The sequence below is a fragment of the Artemia franciscana genome, chromosome 1 (assembly GCF_032884065.1).
Source record: "Artemia franciscana chromosome 1, ASM3288406v1, whole genome shotgun sequence".
NCBI lineage: Eukaryota > Metazoa > Arthropoda > Branchiopoda > Anostraca > Artemiidae > Artemia > Artemia franciscana.
Genome location: NC_088863.1, coordinates 34,567,296 through 34,590,455, shown reverse-complemented (window position 1 = coordinate 34,590,455; position 23,160 = coordinate 34,567,296). Strand labels below are relative to the sequence as shown.

At 35.7% G+C, this 23,160-nt stretch overlaps 1 long non-coding RNA gene across 1 annotated transcript in view; it reads right to left on the bottom strand.

The window, feature by feature from the left end:
* LOC136029043 (uncharacterized) overlaps window positions 1–23,160 on the bottom strand; it is a 75,192-nt gene that overhangs the window by 34,200 nt on the left and 17,832 nt on the right. The window contains exon 2 of the long non-coding RNA XR_010617960.1: window positions 4,682–4,767. This is a non-coding gene — a long non-coding RNA (uncharacterized LOC136029043). The remainder of the gene's footprint in view (window positions 1–4,681; window positions 4,768–23,160) is intronic.

Here is a 23,160-nt window from a genome sequence, read left to right as displayed (position 1 = left end):
CTCTGGGGGAGTGTGTCCACCCTAAAGACATTGTTATATGATTTTTGGACTATTACCAAAAAATGACCATCTTACAATTTCAATTGAATGCGTTTCGGGAAAAGAAGATATCAAGGAGCGAGGGAGGGGGTCTAGTTGCCCTCCATAATGTTTAACTTTTAAAAGGGATCTAGAGCTATACATTTCCAATCAAATGAGCCTCTTCTAAAGTTCACACGATCACCCCTTCCATTGAAATTCTTACATGGCCTTGGGGCATAATTTACAACCCTTACCCCCATACTCTGGGGGATTCTGTCAACCTCAAAGGCCTTATTATATGATCTTGGAAATATTTTGGGACAAATGGCTATTTCGAGATTTTTATCAGATGCATTTGTGGAAAATACGACGTGAGGAGTGGCTGCCTTCCCTCCGATCACTTTGACTCTTAAAAAAGCACTAAAACATCTGGTTTCGAATCTAATGAGCTCCCCCCCCGGAGTTTATACGGCCACCCTTTCAATAAAAATCTTATATGCCCTCAGGGCATAGCCTACAACCCCTCCGCTGAGGGCTGTGGAGGGTGGGTTGTCGTCCTCAAAGACATAATTTCCAGACCTTTATTTACGCTGAACAAAACGGTTATCTGAAAATGTTGATTAGATTTCTTTTGGGAATTGATGGGCGTAGTGGGGGGGGGCTTGTTTCCCTCAAATCACTCTTGGCTATTAAAAAGACCATTAACCCTTTAGTTTCCAATCCAATAAACCTTTTTCGAAGTTTTTACGACAACAAATGATCATCTCAAAATTTCTATCAGATACATTTAAGAAAATATGAGGTGTGCTTGTGTGTGTGTGTGTGTGTGTGTGTGTGTGTGTGTGTGTGTGTGTGTGTGTGTGTGTGTGTGTGTGTGTGTGTGTGTATGTGTGTGTGTGTGTTTGCAGGGCATCCGCCCTCCGATCACTTTGAATCTTAAATAGGACACTAGAACTTTTGATTACCAATCCAATGAGCCATCTCCGAAGTTTATGCGACCATCCTTTCTATAAAAACCTTATATACCCCCGGGGCAAAACTTACAACCCATGTGCTAAGGGCTATGGAGGGGATTGTCATCCTCAAAGACATAATCTCCAAACCTTTTAAAGACGCTGAACCAAATGGCTATCTCCGAATATTTATTGGATGTGCTTTGGGAATTGATGGTCGTGGGGGGCTTGCTGCCCTCCAATCATTTTTGACTATCACAAAGGGCAATAGTCCTTGAATTTTTCACCTTCCCTGACCTCCCTTAGAGTGGCAGTGGGGACTAATCGATGAAATTTTCAATTGATGTTTCCTTTAGTATCCTTCGACTGGAATTAATAGGAAAATACCTCCCAATCCAGAAAAATTTTAGAAACTAAAATTTAAGCCGTCTTCAACTCTTTGAGCAATTTTGAATTTTCTTACGATTCTTGTGCCGAAAAATTCCTGTTTTGGAAATGCCAAGGTTTCGCACCTTTTCTGTATCTTGCAACACAGAAGCGTTGCAGGCTTCAAAAATTACTACCTTAATGATGTCTTTTCGTTCCTCCCTGAGAGATCCTCAGCTGTTAAAAATAAAAGAAGTGCAATAGTGTTTAGATTTTTTTAAAGGTAGATCCATCCAGGGATTGAGAAAAGCAGAGAGAGAGAGAAAAAGAAACGAAAATCCAATATCAGACAAAGATGCAAACATAATGTTATCATTCTAATTTTGCGCTTGCTTTTCAGTTTAAGTTTTATCCTCAGTATTTAGCGTTACTTTTTTTCTTTTAACCTCAATGGCAATTTAAAATTCTCTGCTGATATTTCTATCCATTGGCATCATTCCAAAAAAATTTCGATAAGGGGTTTCCTTTTGTTAGTTTCGTGTCCAATAGAGCAAAGCTAAGATTTTCCACGTATTGAAGATAATTGAATGGAAAAGATGCTCTGAGACACTTATTTCAAGAAAAGAATAAATAACCTGGGATTTTCGTTAAAGAGAGAGAAAGAATGAACTTGGGAGATATATAAGAAACGAAATTGAATATCCATTTCTCTTTTTGATTGGAGTAATACTCTCGTCTTTAATACAGTTGCTGCATCAGCGGTGCATAGGAACAATAATGATGGCAGGTTTTGTGACTGTCAACATAGAAGGAACAATAAAGAAAGACTAGCTGAAGGGAATCTACTCAGCAAAAAAAGAAAAAAAGAAACAGTCCGAAATCTTCTTACAATTGACTTTTTGCCGAAATTCAAAATATATTTCACATGTTTGTAGCATTATCGCCAATTGTTATACTAAACAAGCAATTCATCAGGAATTTTGTCCTTAAAAAGAATACATTTTTCATGACCTATTTTTTCCGTAAAAAGGGGATCAAACTGAAGAAATTCAGGCAACTGAAGAAATTATCTAGAATACCTGCAGTTTTCTGAAACTTCAAGAGGAAACCAAAGTGTGATTTATAGCAGCCTACTACTACTGCAGCTACAAAGTCGTCACCACCTGAGCAAAACCTCACCCGAAAACTCTCCATTGCTGAATGATCCTTAAATAGGCTCCAAACCCTTTAAATAATGACAGATTGAAACAAAATATAACAACGGGATTTGTCCAGAAATGTCAACGTTCTGATTTTCAACTCCCCCCCTAAAAAGATAATCTTTTTTATCATTTTGAATGACGCTGAGTGTCTTTCCTTTTAGCAGATACGAATTCGTACTGTTATGTTGCAACCACCCTTCTTAATACCTGGAGACAATAAGGCGAAGAGGAAACGCCTAGTTGTGCTTGAAAACCCGAAATTAAAATGTAAAATTCAATTAATTATGAAATAAAAAAAAAAATCCGACGCAAATTCCCCATAATAGGAACTTGTGAAAAAAATAATAATCAGACACAAAACAGTTTCACAGAATGTTTTCTTCATTTATACAACTAACCTGTATAACTTCAGTTTTTTTTTCTAGTTCCCACTTTCCTTTCTACCGTGGCAAATCGGTTGAATTTCGAATTAAAGAATAAAAATCATGCATTTCTGTGGAGGAAGGTTCGCCTCTTTAAAGAGGCACGAGTGTGCCTCCTTGATGACTAGGTTTACTGATATTATCTAATATTGGTATGCGTGTACTGGTAAGCGTGTAGCCGAATCTCTCAGAAAAAGGATTCACATAGGAGGAGATAGAAGAAGAGTGTCATTACTATAAGCTATTCATCTATTCTACGAAGTCTATATACATGGTTTGAAAACAAACACAAGAGAAGAACTTTACAGAAGTACTGTGCGAGAGGAACTACTGTAACACTTCAGAAAAAAAGCAATTCTGTCTCGCTTATACTTTTGTTCTTTAGTTGAAGTTAATCTAGAAAGTATCACCAGTAATTATAGACTCTTCATCAATTTTGCAGTTTCATATTGTCTGCTCCTCATCAACTAGGTATTTTTACAATTCCTTCACTTCAATTAATTGAAAAAAAGAAGTCTTTCTGATGAAAGAAGCAAAGAGTGAAGTTCAAACTAAATCCAAAATTACCGCTTCACACTTTATGCAACACATATCTGAAAAACCGTTTCAAATTGACTGGCTCCTAGCATTCCCTATATACAGCACGTGATTTAAGAATAAACACACAGCTCAGTGCAGCATTCTTGTTATATTCTGCAGCTGGTTTTCAAGATCAGGGGACTCAAAACCCCCATTTAAGGATGTTGACGATAATAGTTAATTACTTCTATGACAATTTGCAATCCCCGGCATTTTGGCCCTCATTGGACAAAAATTGGTATTTTGTGGTAGAATATGTCAGAAACCACCAATAGGCCATGGTTTGTCTATATTATAGGCTCAAATTTCCTTTTCAGGGTCTTGGACCACGAAGAACTGATAGCCTTTCTTAGAATTATCCTTCTTTGGAATCTAATAATGAGCTGCAAAAAAAACACCACTTTTCTGCGACACGATTTCTTTCATTACTTAAAAAGGGCATTAGGTAAGTCAGTTTCCTTTCAAATAAGCACTCTTCCAATATATACCAACGGCTGGTACTATATGACCATCCCTGGTAGAGGAAAAGAAAGAGACGTCAGTGCTTTCCATGTAAAAGCGATTTTCCTTTTTGTCCAAGGTGAGGTGCTGTAACTCTCCTTTAAAGGGTTTTCAAACCAAAAATGGTTCCAGTGGGGCTGCTTGTTTACTTTTCATTTCAACCCGACTCCATTTTCAAAGGTTTTCACGCTCTTTTACGAGTTTTCAAAAAAAAAATTCACAACAACATTTTACAACCAAGATTAATCGAAATCAGTTATCATTCCCGAATCAGCTAAAAAATAGCAATTTTTCTTGCTAGAGTTTTCTTCATAATGCGTTTTTAAATTTTTAGTTACTAAGGGCTGCGGTCTGCTCTTTAGTAGGTTTCAGCTTTCGCTTAAACCATAATGACTTACTTCGACATTATAAGTATTTTGATAAGAGACTAGCTTTTTCGGAATCACTATAACTAAAGATTTGTTTTTATTTCCCTTTTTGAAATAGCTAAGTCGCTGTCAAATAATTCGACCTTTCTTATGACATACCGAATTTGTAAAGATTTAGAAGCAAAGGACGATATAGATGAACATCATATTTCAAAGGACAACAGGTCTGATTAAATCACCCAAAAGCATCTATAAATCATACCCAATACCTTCTTTTTCTTCTTTCGTTTTTTTGATCTGAGAGATGCTTTCTTTTCTGATAGACACTCTTCGGGCGATATCTCCGAGCCAAATTCTGAAAGAGAAAAAGGGTCATGATTGGAAAAACAAACAGACTAAGAGACCTCGGACGTAATACAAACAATCTTTTGAAGGGCGTGAAGTGAAAAAAATGTAATTGAAAGCAATCAATTTTCTTTTGCACAACTACTGCAAAGAAGAGACAAATATAGATAGGCATGAAATCATATATTGACACCATATAAGAAACTTTGGTTATAATTACTTTATCTAAAAAGATTATATCCTACATAACTGATGTTAATAGTTTTGCTGCCTAACTTATTTTTATTATTCTTTTGTTGAGTCAAGTGAAGCATTATAACGACAAAGACATAAGACATCTAAAAAGGGTACAATGGACTCTAAATTATAGTGTTTATCTCATTGGACATGGACATACCCGTACAGGTGGCACCAAGGACTTTCCAAGTTATTTTTATAATGGATGCGTGTTCACTTATCTAAAATGTTACATGCATATAATATTATTTCAGAGAAAAAACATCTTGTCGCCTATTTTAAAAGGGAATACGAAACCCCGTCATAAAAAGTTGTCACTAGGAAAGTGTTGGAACCCATTTTCTAAATAATTTCATTTAAGCCTAGAAACGATAAAAGCACTACTGCCTTTTAATAGCACGATTCTTCAAGTCGATAATAATTAAATAAAAAAAACAAGTTTTTTCAACTGAAAAGTAAGGCACAACATTAAAACTTAAAATGAACAGAAATTATTACGTATATGAGGGGGTTTGCCCCCTCGTCAATGCCTCACTCTTTGCACTACAGTTTGATTTTTGTACCGATTCTTTAAGAATGACACCTGAATCGAAAAGGATGTTTAATTAGAATAAATAGCTCTTTTAAAAGTACTAAGAAAATTTTATTATAAAGAGCGAGGTACCGCTGAGGGGGCAAACACCTCATATGCGTAATAATTTCTGTTCATTTTAAGGTTTAATGTTGCTTCTTACCTTCAGTTGAAAAAGCTCGTTTTTTTAAATTTAATTTCTGATCGTTTTTAAATAATGCTGGGAAATCTGGCACTCCCTTCAGGGAAAATTCTCTTCCGACAGAATTTGCGATTGCTATATGTCACTTGGTTAATACCAAGTACCATAAAAACAAACAAATAAACACGCATCCGTGATCTGTCTTCTGGCAAAAAATGCGAAATTCCACATTTTTGTAGATAGGAGCTTGAAACTTCTACAATAAGATTCTATAATACGCTGAATCTGATGGTGTAATTTTCGTTAAGATTTTATGACCTTTAGGAGGTGTTTCCCCCTATTTTCTAAAATGAGGCAAATTTTCTCAGGCTCGTAATTTTTGATGGGTATAACTGATCTTGACGAAACTTAAATATTTAAAATCAGCATTAAAATGCGATTCTTTTGATCTAACTATTGGTATCAAAGTTCCATTTTTTAGAGTTTTGGTTACTATTGAGCCGGGTCGCTCCTTACTACAGTTCGTTACCACGAACTGTTTGAAAACACGTGGCATGGAATGCCATGATCTGAAAGCACCAATTCAATTTAAGTTTGCGACGAATTGAGTTTATCTGGTCGTTGCATCTATGGTTGTATAAAATCATAGCACTTAAAAGAAGGTGGAATTTGTTGGGAGGGTGTAAAAAGGGAAGCTTTAAAAAAATTAGGACGGAGGAGGAGTGTGCTCAGCTGTGTTGATTTCAGGTTGCTTGGTGTTCCAGTGAGCTGTCAATAGTTTCTGTAGAAGAATGCAAGATATTGACCTGCCAAGATGTAGAGACAAAGAAAGTGAGAAATTGCATCCTTGTTCATTTTATGTTTCAAGGTGTTTTGGTAGGGATTTAGCCATTTAAGCATCATTTCAAAGCATCATTTCAGGGACAATTCTTTGACTTGAATCATTTTCAAACATTTCATCTGTAGGCCTTTCAAAATTTTCATTGTTTTATATCAAAATTAATCTAAGAAGGAATTTCTCTACTACTTGCACCTGGGGTTATCCTCTTTACTTATGAACATTTTCCCCCTTTTGTTACCATATTTATCCTTAAATATATAAGCAGTAATAGATTGGGATAAAACCAGAGCTCAAGGAATAACCCTAAGGAAATGTAAGTCTCAGGGAAATGTAGAAATAGAATCCAAAATTAGGGAAATAAATCCTCGAGGTAAGTAACTTTCAGCCCCAAGAGATGGTCGAACTCTGACCAAAAACCAAGTGAAGTCCCCAAAAAACAAGAAAAAAGACAAAGGAGAGCTAAACAAGACAAAAGGATTTTGTTGCTACTCCCAGCTGTCAATATCCATCTGTGTCAATGGAAATTTTACACAATTTTAAGAATTCTATCTTCTTTCAAACATTTCTTTGAGAGACATATTACAACGGAAGAGCATTCCGCAAGAACTTAAACCCACTCACGCCATTAATTGAATTGAGGGAAGTAAATGGACGAATCTCCTGACGAATGTGAATTTTTAATGGCTGAGGCGTGTCATCTGACAGGAAAGACAAGGCGAATGAAAATAATAGGCTGAATGATTTTCAAATTGGTGTCTTAATTTTTCGCATCAAGAGGCTGATACAAGGATCCTGAGAATGTTAATTGTTCTGTGGTTTCATTCATTCTAAGAAAGCATAAAAAGACGAAGAAGCGACACATACATTAAATACGCTGATTTCTTACTCGAGTAAGAAGAATCCGACGGAAATAAAGAGCAATATAGAAAGTTAAAACGAACAAACCTGTCGGTTCTCGATCTACACAACATATATAGGTAAAAGTAACATAAATAACCTGAATGATAGTATTTTCCTATATTTAAATAATTATGCAAAATGTGTACTTCACTAAAAATATAAAATCACAATAAAAGAGGATGCTGTTTTAACCATGACGTTGATAAATTAAAATAAGTGTTTTCCTAAAAAAAAATAAATAAACATTATTTAAATAATTATGCAAAACTAGTACTTCACTAAAAACACAAAATCACAATAAAAGAGGATGCTGTTCTAACCATGATGTTGATAAATTTTAGCAAATAAATTAAATCCATCCGACATTTAAGCAAAAAGAAATTTGATTCTAGTAATTGAAAAGTCTTGAAGCAACATACAAAAATTACATTGACATTCGTAATGTAGCTTTTAGGTCACCAGCCATAACACCAATAGCAAGCAACATTAAACTGTATGCTTCAGAAACACACTTTTGTGCTACTCGCAATATAAACTGCAGAAATCCAATCAATTCTGTTAATGTTATATATATTTTCCAGTTTCGGTTTTTGTTGGTAGTTTTTGGTCGGCAGTTCTTGGAGTTAGTCTATAGTGCTTACACTATTATCACAGTTTAACTTTAGATCTGTACCCTTTTTTTACTTTAGATTCGCGAAAAAATTGTGAAACATCCATTTTAAGATTGGAAAGAGTCATCCATTGATTTGGGCTGATTTTGCAAAGATTCGATTAAATTAACCAAATCCTAGCCATATTAATACATTCTGAAAAGATTTATTTCGAAATAAATAACGTTCTAAAATGATTTATTTTAATTTGGTTTAGAACATTGCAAAGCACTTCGTGTTTCTACTGTGTAAAAATTATGTACTGTTTTTTGTGTTTTCAGTAAAGTTCTAGTATTGCATAGTCCCACAATGTAGGGAATATCATCAGCTAGTTTATTTGCATTAGTCTCATAGATATATTTTACATAAGCCGAGAAGCAATAATTTTTGATCATTTTAAGTTTCAATATCGCTTTTTACTAATAATCATAAATATTTCCTGCTACTCTTTGTTAAAAAGGCATAAGTTTGAGTTAAATAAAAAAACTAGTTTTTTTAACTTAAAGTAAGGAACAACATTAAAACTTAAAAACGAACAGAAATTACTCCGTATATGAAATGGGTTGTCCCCTCCGCAATCCCTCGCTCTTTACGCAAAAGTTTTTAATTGTTTTAAAAAGTAGAATTGTGGCAAAGAGTCAAACTTTTGCGTAAAGAGCGAGGGATTGCGGAGGGGACAACCCATTTCATATACGGAGTAATTTCTGTTCGTTTTGAGTTTTAATGTCGCTCCTTACTTTCAGTTAAAAAACTGCTTTTTTTTTATTTAATTTCTGAACGTTTTTGAATTAATGCATGTTTGATTTTGGCTGTCCGTACATAAATTATTAAAATGAAATTTGCATATTAATTCTTTTTTTTGGCTAAATGGCGTTCTCTTAGTTTTGATCAGACAATTTTGAGAAATGAGGGATGGGGAGGGAGGCCTAGTTGCCCTCCAATTTTTCGGTTACTTAAAAAGGCAACTAGAACTTTTAATTTTTAACGAACGTTTTTATTAGTAAAAAGTACACGTAACTTAAGAATTAACTTACGTAACAAACTTTTATATTCTTATATTTTTAACTATATATGAGGGGGTTTGTCCCCTCGTTAATACCTCGCTCTTCACACTATTCTTAAGTTTTGTCCCAATTCTTTAAGAATGACCCCTGAATAAGATTAAATAAAAAAACTAGTTTTTTAACTGAAAGTAAGGAGCGACATTAAAACTTAAAACGAACAGAAATTACTCCGTATATGAAATGGGTTGTCCCCTCCGCAGTCCCTCGCTCTTTACGCTAAAGTTTTTAATTGTTTTAAAAAGTCGAATTGTGGCAAAGAGTCAAACTTTAGCGTAAAGAGCGAGGGACTGCGGAGGGGACAACCCATTTCATATACGGAGTAATTTCTGTTCGTTTTAAGTTTTAATGTCGCTCCTTACTTTCAGTTAAAAAAACTAGTTCTTTTTATTTAATTTCTGAATGTTTTTGAATTAATGCATGTTTGATTTTGGCTCTCCGCACATAAATTATTGAAATTAAATTAGTATATTAATTTTTTTTGGCTAAATGGCTTTCTCTTAGTTTTGATCAGACGATTTTGAGAAATAAGGGGTGGGGAAGGAGCCCTAGCTGCCCTCCAATTTTTCGGTTACTTAAAAAGGCTACTAGAACTTTTAATTTTCAACGAACGTTTTTATTAGTAAAAAATATACGTAACTTAAGAATTAACTTACGTAACAAACTTTTATATTCTTATATTTTTATTATGTGTACGAGGGGTTTGTACCCTCGTTAATACCTCGCTCTTTACACTAAATCGTAAGTTTTGTCCCAATTCTTTAAGAATGACCCCTGAATCAAAAAGGCCGTAGAATAAATAGTTGAAATCACTAAAAATATTTTAGCATAAAGAGCGAGGTATTTATCTCCTCCTAAATACCTCGCTCTTTATGCTAAAGTATTTTTAGAACCCCTCATATGCGTAATAATCTCTGTTCGTTTTAAATTTCAATGTTATTCCTTACTTTCATTTGAAAAAAACGTTTTCATGTTTATTTTTTCATTGTTTTTTTTTATAGTAATGCTAGAAAATCCTGCGCCCTTTTCATTGAATTTTTCTTCCCCCATGACATATTCCTCAAAGGAAAGATCCTCCCACAAAGCCCTCTACCATCAACCCCACCCCCAAACCAAAAAATCCCCATGAAAACGTCTGTACACTTCCCAATAACCATTACTATATGTAAACACTGGTCAAAGTTTGTAACTTGCAGCCCCTCCCCCAGGAATCGTGGGGGAGTAAGTCATTCCCAAAGACATTGTTATTATGGTTTTCGACTATGCGGAACAAAATGGCTGACTTTTGGAAAAAAATTAGCGTGGGAGGGGGCCTATTTGCCCTCCAATTTTTTATCACTTAAAAAGGGCACTAGAACTTTTCATTTCCGTAAGAATGAGCCCTCTTGCGACACTCTAAGACCACCTGGTCGATACAATGACCCCTGGGGAAAAGAAAAAAAAACAACAAACAAACAAATAAACACGCACCCGTGATTTGTCTTCTGGCAAAAATATGAAATTCCACATTTTTTTAGATAGGAGCTTGAAATTTTCGCTATAGAGTTCTCTGATATGCCGAATGCGATAAGTGTGGTTTTCGTTAAGATTCTATGACTTTTAGGGGATGTTTCTCCCTTTTTTTCCAAAATAGGGCAAATTTTCTCAGGCTCGTAACTTTTGATGACAAAGACTAAATTAATTGAAACTTATAAATTTAGAATCAGCGTGAAAATTCGATTCTTTTGATGCATCTTTTAGCATCAAAATTCCGTTTTTTAGAGTTCCGTTTACTATTGAGCCGGGTCGCCCCTTACTACAGTTCTTTACCACGAACTGTTTGAAAAGAAAATAATTCGGTATTTCGGGGCTTCTGACATTATTACTCCTTTGCGGAAGTTAGGCTCAAAATTGAAAAAGGATTATGTTTTTTCTCTGGGCCCCTTCCACCTCTTAGTTCGTTTATTTTCCCGTTAGTTTTCACCTGTTTTCACTTTATAGTTGTGTTATCTCTTAGCAGTTCTTTCGTTTGTTGAGTTATGGTTGTGGTATATATGTTTTATCGCTCGTATAGTTGTGTTATTTTCAAATTATACTCCATGATAGAGAGGCTCCGAACACCCAGCATTGTATATTAAGCTCTGAATTTGACGTTTTTTTCTAACGTGACCAGATTCGTCCTGCGCCCTTTTCATTGAATTTTTTCCCCCATGGCATATTTCTCCAAGGAAAGATCCTCCCACATAGCCCCCTGCCTCAACACTACCCCCAAAACCAAAAAAAATCCCCCTGAAAATGTCTGTACACTTCCCAATAACCATTATTATATGTAAACACTGGCTGAAGTTTGTAACTTGCAGTCCCTCCCCCAGGAACTGTGGGGGAGTAAGTCATCCCCAAATTCATAGTTATTATAATTTTCGACTATGCTGAACAAAATGGCTATCTCAAAATTTTGATCCGTTGACTTTGGGAAAAAAATGAGCGTGGGAGGGGGCCTAGATGCCCTCCGATTTTTTTGGTCACTTAAAAAGGGCACTAGAACTTTTTATTTCCGTTAGAATGAGCCCTCTTGCGACATTCTAGGACCACTTGGTCGATACGATGACCCCTGGGGAAAAGAAAAAAAAAACAAAAAAAAAACAAACAAATAAACACGCACCCGTGATTTGTCTTCTGGCAAAAAATGCAAAATTCCACATTTTTGTAGGTAGGAGCTTGAAACTTCTACAGTAGGGTTCTCTGATACGCTGAACCTGATGGTGTCACTTTCGTTAAGATCCTACGACTTTTAGGGGGTGTTTCCCCCTATTTTCCTAAATAAGGCAAATTTTCTCAGGCTCGTAACTTTTGATGGGTAAGACTAAACTTGATGAAACTTATATATTTAAAATCAGCTATAAAATGCGATTCTTTTGATGTAGCTATTGATATCAAAATCCAATTTTTTAGAGTTTTGGCTACTATTGAGCCGGATCGCTCCTTACTACAGTTCGTTACCACGAACTGTTTGAAAGGCCGTAGAATAAATAGTTGAAATTACTAAAAATACTTTAGCATAAGGAGCGAAGTATTTATCTCCTCCTAAATACCTCACTCTTTATGCTAAAGTATTTTTAGAACCTCTCATATGCGTAATAATCTCTGTTCGTTTTAAGTTTTAATGCTACTCCTTACTTTCAATTGAAAACTTTTTTCATGTTTATATTTTCATTGTTTTTTTTAATAGTAATGCTAGAAAACCCTGCGCCCTTTTCATTGAATTTCTCTTCCACCATGAAATATTCCTCCAAGCAAAGATCCTCCCACATAGCCCCCTCCCCTCAACCCCACACCCAAATCGAAAAATCCCCCTGAAAACGTCGGTACACTTCCCAATAACCATTACTGTATGTAAACATTGGTCAAAGTTTGTAACTTGCAGCCCCTCCCCAGGGACTTTGGGGGAGTAAGTCATCCCCAAAGACATGGTTATTATGGTTTTCGACTATGTGGAACAAAATGGCTATCTCAAAATTTTGATCCGTTGACTTTGGGGAAAAATGAGCGTGGGAGGGGGCCTTGGTGCCCTCTAATTTTTTGGTCACTTAAAAAGGGCACTAGAACTTTTCATTTCCGTTGGAGTGAGTCCTCTTGCAACACTCTAGGACCAATTGATCGATAAAAATACCCCTGGAGAAAAAAACAACAAACAAACACACACCCGTGATCTGTCTTCTGGCAAAAAATACGAAATTCCACATTTTTGTAGATTGGACCTTGAAATTTTTTCTATAGGGTTCTCTGATACGCTGAATGCGATGGCGTGATTTTCGTTAAGATCCTATGACTCTTAGAGGTTGTTTCCTGCTATTTTCCAAAATAAGGCAAATTTTCTCAGGCTCGTAACTTTTGATGACAAAGACTAAATTTGATGAAACTTATATATTTAAAATCAACATAAGAATCCGATTCTTTTGATGTATCTTTTAGCATCGAAATTCCGTTTTTTAGAGTTTCGTTTACTATTGAGCTGAGTCGCTCCTTACTACAGTTCGTTACCACGAACTGTTTGATCCAGATTAAGGCAGAAGGAGAGAGGAGACACTTTGTACTAGAACTTTGCGTCGGAACTGCGGAACCGCTTTCACGAAACTTCAAAAATTTCTAAAAAAGCTTTTTACCGAAATTTAATGAATGTGCCATCCGTGTTATTTTTATGGGGGGGGGGTCAAATTTTTGAAAAGTCTGAAAAATCATGTAAAGAAGCACTGTTTTAGGTTCATCTATCACTTAAGAAATGTTGTCATTTTTAAATCCCTCCCGAAAAGGAATATTGGCTCCCGAAAAGACCTTGGCAACTTTCATGGGAAAATTATTAATTCTTAAAAATCACCTCTTTCTTTAGAATTTACTAAGGGACAGGGGGCTTAACACAGTAAATGACCGTTTGGTAGGGATGCCATTCCATGTTTTCTTTGAAGTAAGTCATAAGGTGACGATCCCTTCTTACCACCTGCTACATAGAAGGTCACTTTCAACGGTCAAATGCTGGCATAACAATATAGTTGTGATTAATAAAGGACTTGATCATAAAATCAATCGTAAGTTAACATTATATTCGCAAGATGACAAGAGAGCTAACCTTATTGACTATATTATTGTAAATCAAAGACTGACTGAATCAAAGACTGAAAAATTCACGACACTATGGTATATGGTAGTGCTGTTGTTGTTGTTAAAAGTAAGGATCACCCTCTACTAGTGTCCAGGGTTAATTTAAAGCTGAAATTTCGGAAGGGCAACTACCTTCCAGAAAGCTATAATGTTGGTGGACTCTAGAATGACAATTTAAGAGAAACCTTCAGGGAACAGTAGAATAATAAACTGGAGAGTTTAAAATTTGAAAATGTTGAAGATGGATGGAATAATTTAATGAAAAAAAAAATTATGAAACCACTGATGGTGTCTTAGCAAAGTAAGTTATGAACGCAGCTAGGAATATTAGTTAGGAAAACGCTTTATCTTTAATAGAGAAGAGAAGGGGCTTGTACAAGAATTATCTGAGTGATAGATCATAAGAAAATGAGAGGAATGTGCAGAAAGTGGAGAATGCATTAAAATACGAACTAAAAAGGTGTGAAATGGAGGCCATGGATAAAATTGCAAGAGAGCTGGAAGAAGGAGCTAGACTGCATAATGGTATAATATTGTACTGGCGTGGCAATGAATTGAGAAGGAGTAGAAAATCTGGACTTGTCCCAGTTAAAGATAGGAAAGGGGCGATAATTAGTGATAGAAAGAGTTCAAGAGCCGAGCAATAGTAGTGCCTAAGTAAAGAACGATGTTGGCACAATATATTTTTTCTTTTTTTATTTGTATCTTCTGACCAAGGCACTTCACCTAAAAGGAGTTCTTTGAAAAGGGCTAATTCGATTCGGAATTAAAATTTCGAATTCCTTATTTAAGATTCAAAGATGATTGGAGGGCAACCAACCCTCCCCCGCTACTATCGTTTCCCCAAACACATCCAATCAAAATGTTGAGATGACCATTCTGTTTAGCATAGTTGAAATGTCCAGTAATTAAGTCTTTGGAAATAATAACCCCTCCACAGCCCTCAGGGCAAGGGCTATAAGTCATAATTGTTGCCCATTATTGATATTTAAGGTTTCATTTGAAGGGGGTTCATTTGATTTAAAACAAGAAGTTCTAATACCCTTTTTAAAAGTCAAAAGAGATCGGACGGCAACTGCCCCCTCCCCTCTTTGTTCTCTTTCCCCAAATGGATCCAATAGAAATATTGAGATTTTATTCAAAGTACTTGTATGGTATGCTAGACAAATACATTAAAGTGTATAGTGTACGAGAATAACACAGTACGAAAATAACACTGCTGCGGTTAAGGTATAAACTAAAACTAATTGCTGGTTTCATATTAAGCCAGGAGTGAAGCAGGGTTGTGTTCTACCCCATTTATATGGATCAATTTTAAGGACTGGACTTTGTCTTAAGGAGCGCAGGAAAGGCAATGGGAGAACACGGAATCAAATGAGGAGGTAAACTTCCCCGAACTTAGATTATGCTGATGATTTAAGTATCCTAGAAGAAAGTATCAGCAAAATGAATGAGCTTGTAGAGGTTTTACGAGTTCAGGGTGCTAGAATAGGTTTAAAAATTAAGGGTGAGACGACTAAGTCGCTATGGCTAGGAATAAGTGAAGATGAAAAGGTGACGTTGGGTAACAAAAAGATTGATTAAGTGGACAGCATCACTTACCTTGGTAGGCTTGTAATATTAGTAAAGACAGTGGGTGTAGGGAAAATGCTAAAAACAGAATAACCAAGGCCCAATGTGTTTTTTTTTTTTTTAACATTTAAAAAAGTTGGAAGAATAAGAAGTTGGCTACGAACCAAGATTAGAATATTGGAAGCTACAGTGATGACAGTGGTCAAATACGGTTCTGAACCTTAATTGAAGAAAAGAATTTGAATACCAAAACCTAAGAAGCATTATAACAGAGGGATTGACCGCATAATTATAGAAAGAAAAAAGGAGCTGACTATGGACTACACTATCAAACGCTTTCGAAAGATCCAAAGCACAAATATAAAGACCATTTCCCTTGGAAGAATTATCAGCCAGTAAAGAAGACAGAATCTTATGCGCATGCTGACAACCCACCCCATACCGAAAATCAAATTGGTTCTCACCCTCAATAATATTTTCAGTCAAAAAAGGTAGAAGAATATACTCAAAACCATTGCTAATATTACAAGATACAATAATAGGTCGATAGCAGGAACAATCAGTCGGTGACTTTCCCCTTTTTAAAATTGACGAAACAGTGCCACACAGAAAACTCTCAGATACACATGAAGTACATAGACACATTTGAAAAAGAAGCTGAAAGTGAGATATAAGAGGGGTGCATTCAATCGGCATATGCATCTTAGATATTTATATATAATTTTATAAAATTTATATATAATTTCATATATATATAATATATTCAATATATTCATATACATATAATTTCAAATTATATGCAATTTCAGATCATTTTTAAATAATGCTGGGAAATCTGGCCCCTTCCATGGAAAATTTCCTTCACCCACGAAAAATTATTCAAAAAGAATTCGGATAAATTATTTCAAATTTTGCAAATTTCTTCTGTATCTTCCACCTTGGACAAAAAACTGGACTCTTGTTAGAAAATTTTCAGTGCCTGATATAACTTTAAAATAGAAGATTCTTCACAAAAAACTCTCCAGTACAGCTTCTGCGCGCCTATCCCCTCACCACCGTCTTAGCCGTTTTTTTCGTTGATTTTGTGTGTGTATTTGTTTTTCTCTTTGTGTTATTTTTATATTTATTCTTACCCATCCATATTTACTTTATGCATCGTGTGGGTGAAAAATAAAATAAATAAATAAAAAACAAGTTTTTTTCAACTGAAAGTAAGAAGCACCATTAAAACTTAAATAAACATAAATTTTAACGTACAAGAGGGGGGGGGGTCACCCTCTCCTCAATACCTCACTTTTTAGGGTAAATTTCTTCTTAGAATTTGTAAAAGAGCTTATTATTCTAATTATTATTACTATTCTTATATATATATATATATATATATATATATATATATATATATATATATATATATATATATATATATATATATATATATATATATATATATATATATATTTATATATATATATTTGTCTAAAGACATGGGCATTATTTGTGTTCTACTGAAAACAATATATTAATTATGAAGAGATGTCTTTTTTTGTATCATAACCATAATTAAGTATTCATTTAGTTTATAGGACAAAACAAAGTTTCTTTGAATAAGCATTAATGAATCAACTTAACGATCAATTCACTTTACTGTTGTAAAACACTTTTCTCGGCTTTTTTTTTATCTCATCTATATCCATTTATTTCAAAATTTTAAGAATTTGAAACTTAAATGAAACTTCTAAGACCATAATTGATAATTTTGTCGTAACCTATTTAGTTTTCAGTAAAAGAGATATGTCGGAATTGAAAGCCGAACAATTTCGAATAGATGACTATTCGAACACGACATTTTAAACACTAACCAAGTTTGATGAAAAAACCAAACATTATTTGGAATAAATGAATTTGCAATTAGCTAAATGTTACTATTAAAAAAAAACCAACACAATTTTTCCCTTCAATTCCATTTGATTCGAAAGCAAAGAAAATAATACTAAAATTAAAGTTTTAACGCGTTCATCCATACTTTTGAACCAAACTGTTCAGTATCTTGTTAAGCGCGATTGACACTCATACCCTTAGGGGTTTTAAGGGGAACGACAGCTGAATTTATCTGTTCATCTTAAATTTTACTTTTTATTCATTTCAATTATCCTTCGTTTTAGGTCTTAATTATCTATTCATAGCAATTTGTGTTTGTTTTAAGTTTAACGTTTTATTTAACATCACTGTTTACTTTATTCTTAAAAAAACTTTTCTGATTACGTTTTTTAAATTAATCAATGAATAATCCTCACATGCATATCAAGCATCGCCATAGAAACATGTTTACCCTTCAGATGAGGCCCCCTTTTCTGAGATCAATACGAAGCATAAAGACTAATGCCACAATATCCCAATGACGAGAATCCCCTTGTTTCGCTTTAAAGATGAACATGCCTATCCCAAATTAGTCCCTTTCATATCTAAAACTTTGGGGAAAAATATGCCTTGTTATCTGCCGCGGAAAGTTTATGATTAAAAACCGTCTTCAAATTCTCAGATAAGCTTCTTTTGCTTGGCATCTTCTTTCTCTTTTTCATTCTTTTTTTGAAGGATCATTTAGAAATTTCAGTATTGTTTTAGACAGGCGTCTAGCCACGATTCCGCTTTGAAGGGGGTTCCAAACATTTTGGCGGGGGCATAATTGATTTCAAACCTATTAGATAACCGATATTATGTATAAATATATTTTCATGTTTAGACTTCAAGACAGTGAGTTTGGACTCCCACTCGCCAAGACAGCCAAAGCACGCTCTATTCATTTAAAAAGAATAACACAAGTTTACATTTTTCGTAACGCGGCTGCTCATTGACAAGTCGAACAGTTTGTTGTATGTTAAGAACTACCAATTCCGATAGTTGTACCAATATCTGCAGTTTTGTGCCACAAAACAACGGTATTAGCATAACAAAAGCCAAAGAGCTTTAGAGCGAACATTCTAGGTAGCTTAGAATATTCAGAAAGCTATTGAAAAATACTGTTCAGAGACCATTTTTCGATGCAATGGCCTATTCGTCCTTTAACAGGTATACTGCCTATACAAAAGGATTGTTTCGAACGAATGTGCACAGTTACTAATGACTATACGGTATTGCAAAGTTTGCACACAACTATTTGGAAGAGGCTAGTTAGTCATTATGTGGAAAAATGGTACTTAAAAATACAAAAAGTGTATTTTAAGCCAAAATTTCCCGAATTTTATTGGAGATCTTTCATATCGCTGGGTAAAGATGATTACTCCTTAAACAATCTTTCTTTCTAAGGATGTCCGTGTATTTGGGCTAAATATACAATAGGGAGTCCTAGGGGATCATAATTTAACTCTTATTCTACAAATATGTTTATTTATATATAAAATACTTGCATGAGGACTGAGGGCCTGGTAATATCAACCAGCAACAAGACTAGTCGAATTCACCCCCCGCCCCGAGAAAAATAACCTGTAAGGGGAGGAGTACCTTTACTTTTAATAAAAAACTAACATTTGAGCTTAATGCAAATGCAAGGTCATGCAAAAGGTATGATGCTACACAGGACCATATCCAGGGGGACTAGGGGGTCTAAACCCCCCTCCCGAAATGTTTGTCCGACTCGTGAAAACGTAACAAAAATAGGTATAAACGATTTTTATGCGTTTCTAGTTTTTTTTTTGTGTAGACCCCCCTCCCCCGAAAAAAAATCTTATGTAAAACACCCCTCAAAAAATCCTGGATACGGCCCTGATGCTATATGGTATAGCTATGGAGTCGTTTAACAGATAAAGTGCTATTCCAGCGAGGATCAGCAAGATGAACACCTTTAAGGCTTTAACGTTAACGAGTATATATACGAAAATATCCTTTAAAATTCTTACAAAATTGTGGTTTCATTAACTTCCTCCCCTCCCCCCATTGACTCCACTAGTAGGGCAACAGACACCTTGTACCAGCTGCTACATAGAAGATCAATTCTTACGACAAAATGCTAAGTTTTTCGATAATTCAGAGGACACTGGCAACAGGTAAGGGTCACTTTCGAGGACATCCGCTATATATCACTTCCGGGAAAATTTTAGTTTTTATGCCACCTTGTGTGTCAACGCGCGTGCAATAAAAAGGCTAACACCTACACTAAAACATCTTTTGTTTCCCTAAAACAAGCTAGGACTTGTTCAGAAAACAAAGTTTTATTTAACAGCGTAAAAAGGTCGTTCGAAACCAACACCCTTTCCAACTCTTCTTTTATTTAATAGAATAGATTTTCACATTTCTCTATCTTTTAATTATAACTTTTATGAATGGCGAAGGAGTACTACCAGGTTATGTTTATATAATGGGCAAAGCAAAGGGTGTTACAAAAATTAGTCTTAGTTTTTTGGAAAGGCTTTTAGGGAAAAAACAGCTAGACGGCTATCCCTGAAATACGAAACGTTGGCTCATTCTTGTTTGAATTTCTTATGGCAATTGATATTAACCAAATGACATATAGTAATCGCAAATTCTGTCGGTCGGTCTTTCGGTCTGTTTGTCCCGGTTTTGCTAGCTTAGGTGCTTCCGGATAAGCAAGGACGATAAAACTTGGCAGACGTATCAGGGGCCGGACCAGATTAAATTAAAAATAGTCGTTTCCCCGATTTGACCATCTGGGGGGGGGGCGGTTAATTCGGAAAAAATAGATAAATTGAAGTATTTTTAACTTACGAACGGGTGATCGGATCTTAGTGAGATTTGATGTTTGGAAATGTATCGTGTCTCAGAGCTCTTATTTTAAATCCCGACCAGATCCCATGACATTGGGGGGAGTTGATGGGGGGGAGCCTAAAATCTCGGAAAACGCTTAGAGTGTAGGGATCGGGATGAAACTTGGTGGAAAAAATAAGCAGAAGTCCTGGATTCGTGATGTGATTGACATAACCGGAACAGATCTGTCCTGTTTGGGGGAGTCGGGGGGGGGGGGGTTAATTCTGAAAAATCAGAAAAATGAGTTATTTTTAACTTACGAAGGAGTGATCGGATCTTAATGAAATTTGATCCTTAGAAGAATATCGTGTCTCAGAGCTCTTTTTTTTAAATTCAGGCCGGATCCGGTGACACTGGGGGGGAGTTGGGGGGACCTAAAATCTTAGAAAACGCTTAGAGTGGAGGGATAGGGATGAAAATTGTTGGGAAAATAATCATAAGTCCTAGATACGTGATTGACATAACTGAAACGGATCCGCTCTCTTGGGGGGGAGTTGGGAGGAGGGTTAATTCTGAAAAGTTAGAAAATGAGGTATTTTTAACTAGCGAACGGGTGATCGGATCTTAATGAAATTTGGTGTTTGTAAGGATATCATGTCTCAGAGCTGTTATTTTAAATCTCGACCGTATCCGGTGAAGGGGAAGTTGGGGGGGACCTAAAATCTTAGAAAACGCTTAGAGTGGAGGGATCAGGATGAAACTTGTTGAGAAAAATAAGCACAAGTCCTAGATACGTGATTGACATAACCGGAACGGATCTGCTCTCTCTGGGGGAGTTGGGGGGAGGGTTAATTCTAACAAATTAGAAAAAATGATGTATTTTTAAGTTACAAAAGAGTGATCGTATCTTAATGAAATTTCAGATTTAAAAGGACCTCAAAACCCAGATCTCTTATTTTAAATCCTGACTGGATCCAGTGTCATTAGGGGGGAGGGACCGGAAATCTTGGAAACGCTTAAAGCGGAGAGATCAGGCTGAAACTTGGAGGGAAGAATAAGCACAATGCCAAGATAGGTGACTGACATAACCGGACCGGATCCGCTCTCTTAGGTAGAATTGGGGGGGGGAGTAATTCGGAAAATTAGAAAAAATGAGGTATTTGTAACTTACGAACGAGTGATCAGATCTTAATGACATTTGATATCTAGAAGGATCCAGTGCTTTAGAACTCTCATTTTATATCGCAACCAGATCCGGTGATATTGGGGGGAGTTGGAGGGGGAAACTGGAATTCTTAGAAAACGTGAAAATCGAGGTATCTTAGGAATGGGTGATCGGACCTTAACGAAACTTGATTTATAGAAGAATCTTATGTCTCAGATGCTCCATTTTAAATTCGAATTGGATCCAGCATACAGGGTTGGAGGGGGAAACAGAAATCTTGGAAACCGGAAATCTTGGAAAAAACTTAAAGTGGAGCGATCGGGATGAAAATGATGGTAAGAATAAGCTCAAGCTATAGATACAAGATTGACATAATAGGTACGGATCCGTTCCCTTTGGGGGAGCTGAGGGTTGTTAATTTGGAAAAATTAGAAAATTTGAGGTATTTTTAACTTAAGAACGGGTGACCGGATCTAAATGAAATCTGATATTTAGAAGGAACTCAGGTCTCAGAGCTCTTATTTTAATTCCCGACCACATATGTTGACATTGGGGGGATTTGGAGGGGGAAACCGAAAATCTTGGAGAATGCTTATAAATGTCGTAGATACGTGATTGAGTAACCGGGCTGGATCCACTCTCTTTGGGGGAGTTAGGTGGTGGGGTTCAGTGCTTTGGCGAGTTTGGTGCTTCTGGACGTGCTAGGACGATGAAAATTGGTAGGCGTGTCATGGAGCTGCACAAATTGACTTGATAAAGTCGTTTTCCCCGATCTGACCATCTGGGGGGCTGAAGGGAGAGGAAAAATTAGAAAACTTGAAGTATTTTTAACTTACGAGTGGGTGATCGGATCTTAATGGATTTTCTTATTTAGAAGGACCTCGCGACTTAAAGCTCTTGTTCTAAATCCCAACCGGCATTAACCATCTGATTTTTCTTTTAAAGCAATCTATTGATTCTTGGAATTTTGCTAGAGCTCATACCATATGAGCTCTTGGCTCTTCCGACCTCGTCACAAGTGCCATATGAGCTCTTAGTTCCTGTTTTGTTTTGTTTTATTATTGCTGCCCCACTCTGGAAATGTTTTCAGAAAAATGGTTTAAGAGAAAAGTAAAGCGCGATGTTAAAACCTACAACGAGCAGAAATAAGGTCTTATAAAATGTCTAACTCAAAACAAATCCAAATTACCATGAATAAATAATTAAAACATAAAATGACAGGGACAGCCTTAGCAGGAAAACAGGTTGAAAAAATGGCTATAACCTAGTTAAAGGCAATCCATGGCCCATAGATAACGGCCCAAATGTTTAAAAATACTTTGCTAAAAAAGCAGCCTGGCGAGGAGAATTCAGGAGTGGTAAGTTATTTTGGAAACAAATTTATAGTAATTTTAGAAAAGATTATAAAACCCTCAAAAACCCTCAAAATTTTAGATCCAAACTAAAAATAATCTATTGGAATTGTCATTGTCGAAAACTATTTACTGGGAACTTACAGTCCCCCTACATGAACAACAAGGAAAATAACTTGTTTGCATGAATAGCTCCGATGAGTCCTCTTTTTTTTAAATCTGTTTTTTTTTTTTTTCTTCACCGCTAGCAAGGCACTGGAACATCAAACAGGCCTATTTAAGGGCTCATCTAAAAGGTAATTTTTACATCTAATCTATTTTTATAAATTCAACTTGATAAAGTCGTAATAAAGTGCTATATGGTACCCGAAAATGAACCCTGAGTGCCATTTTCGGAATGAAAAGGCAGGGAAGAATAGAAAAGGTATTATTATAATCTCCATGATTGAAAACCACGAGACTAAGGTCTACGTCCTCTTCTTCTGTATTCCCCTCTCCAAACCCCGTCAGTATTCTTCATAAGCCGTCTACTGTCTAACAGAACTAGCAGACTACTGCAACATCATATATAACTGTTTA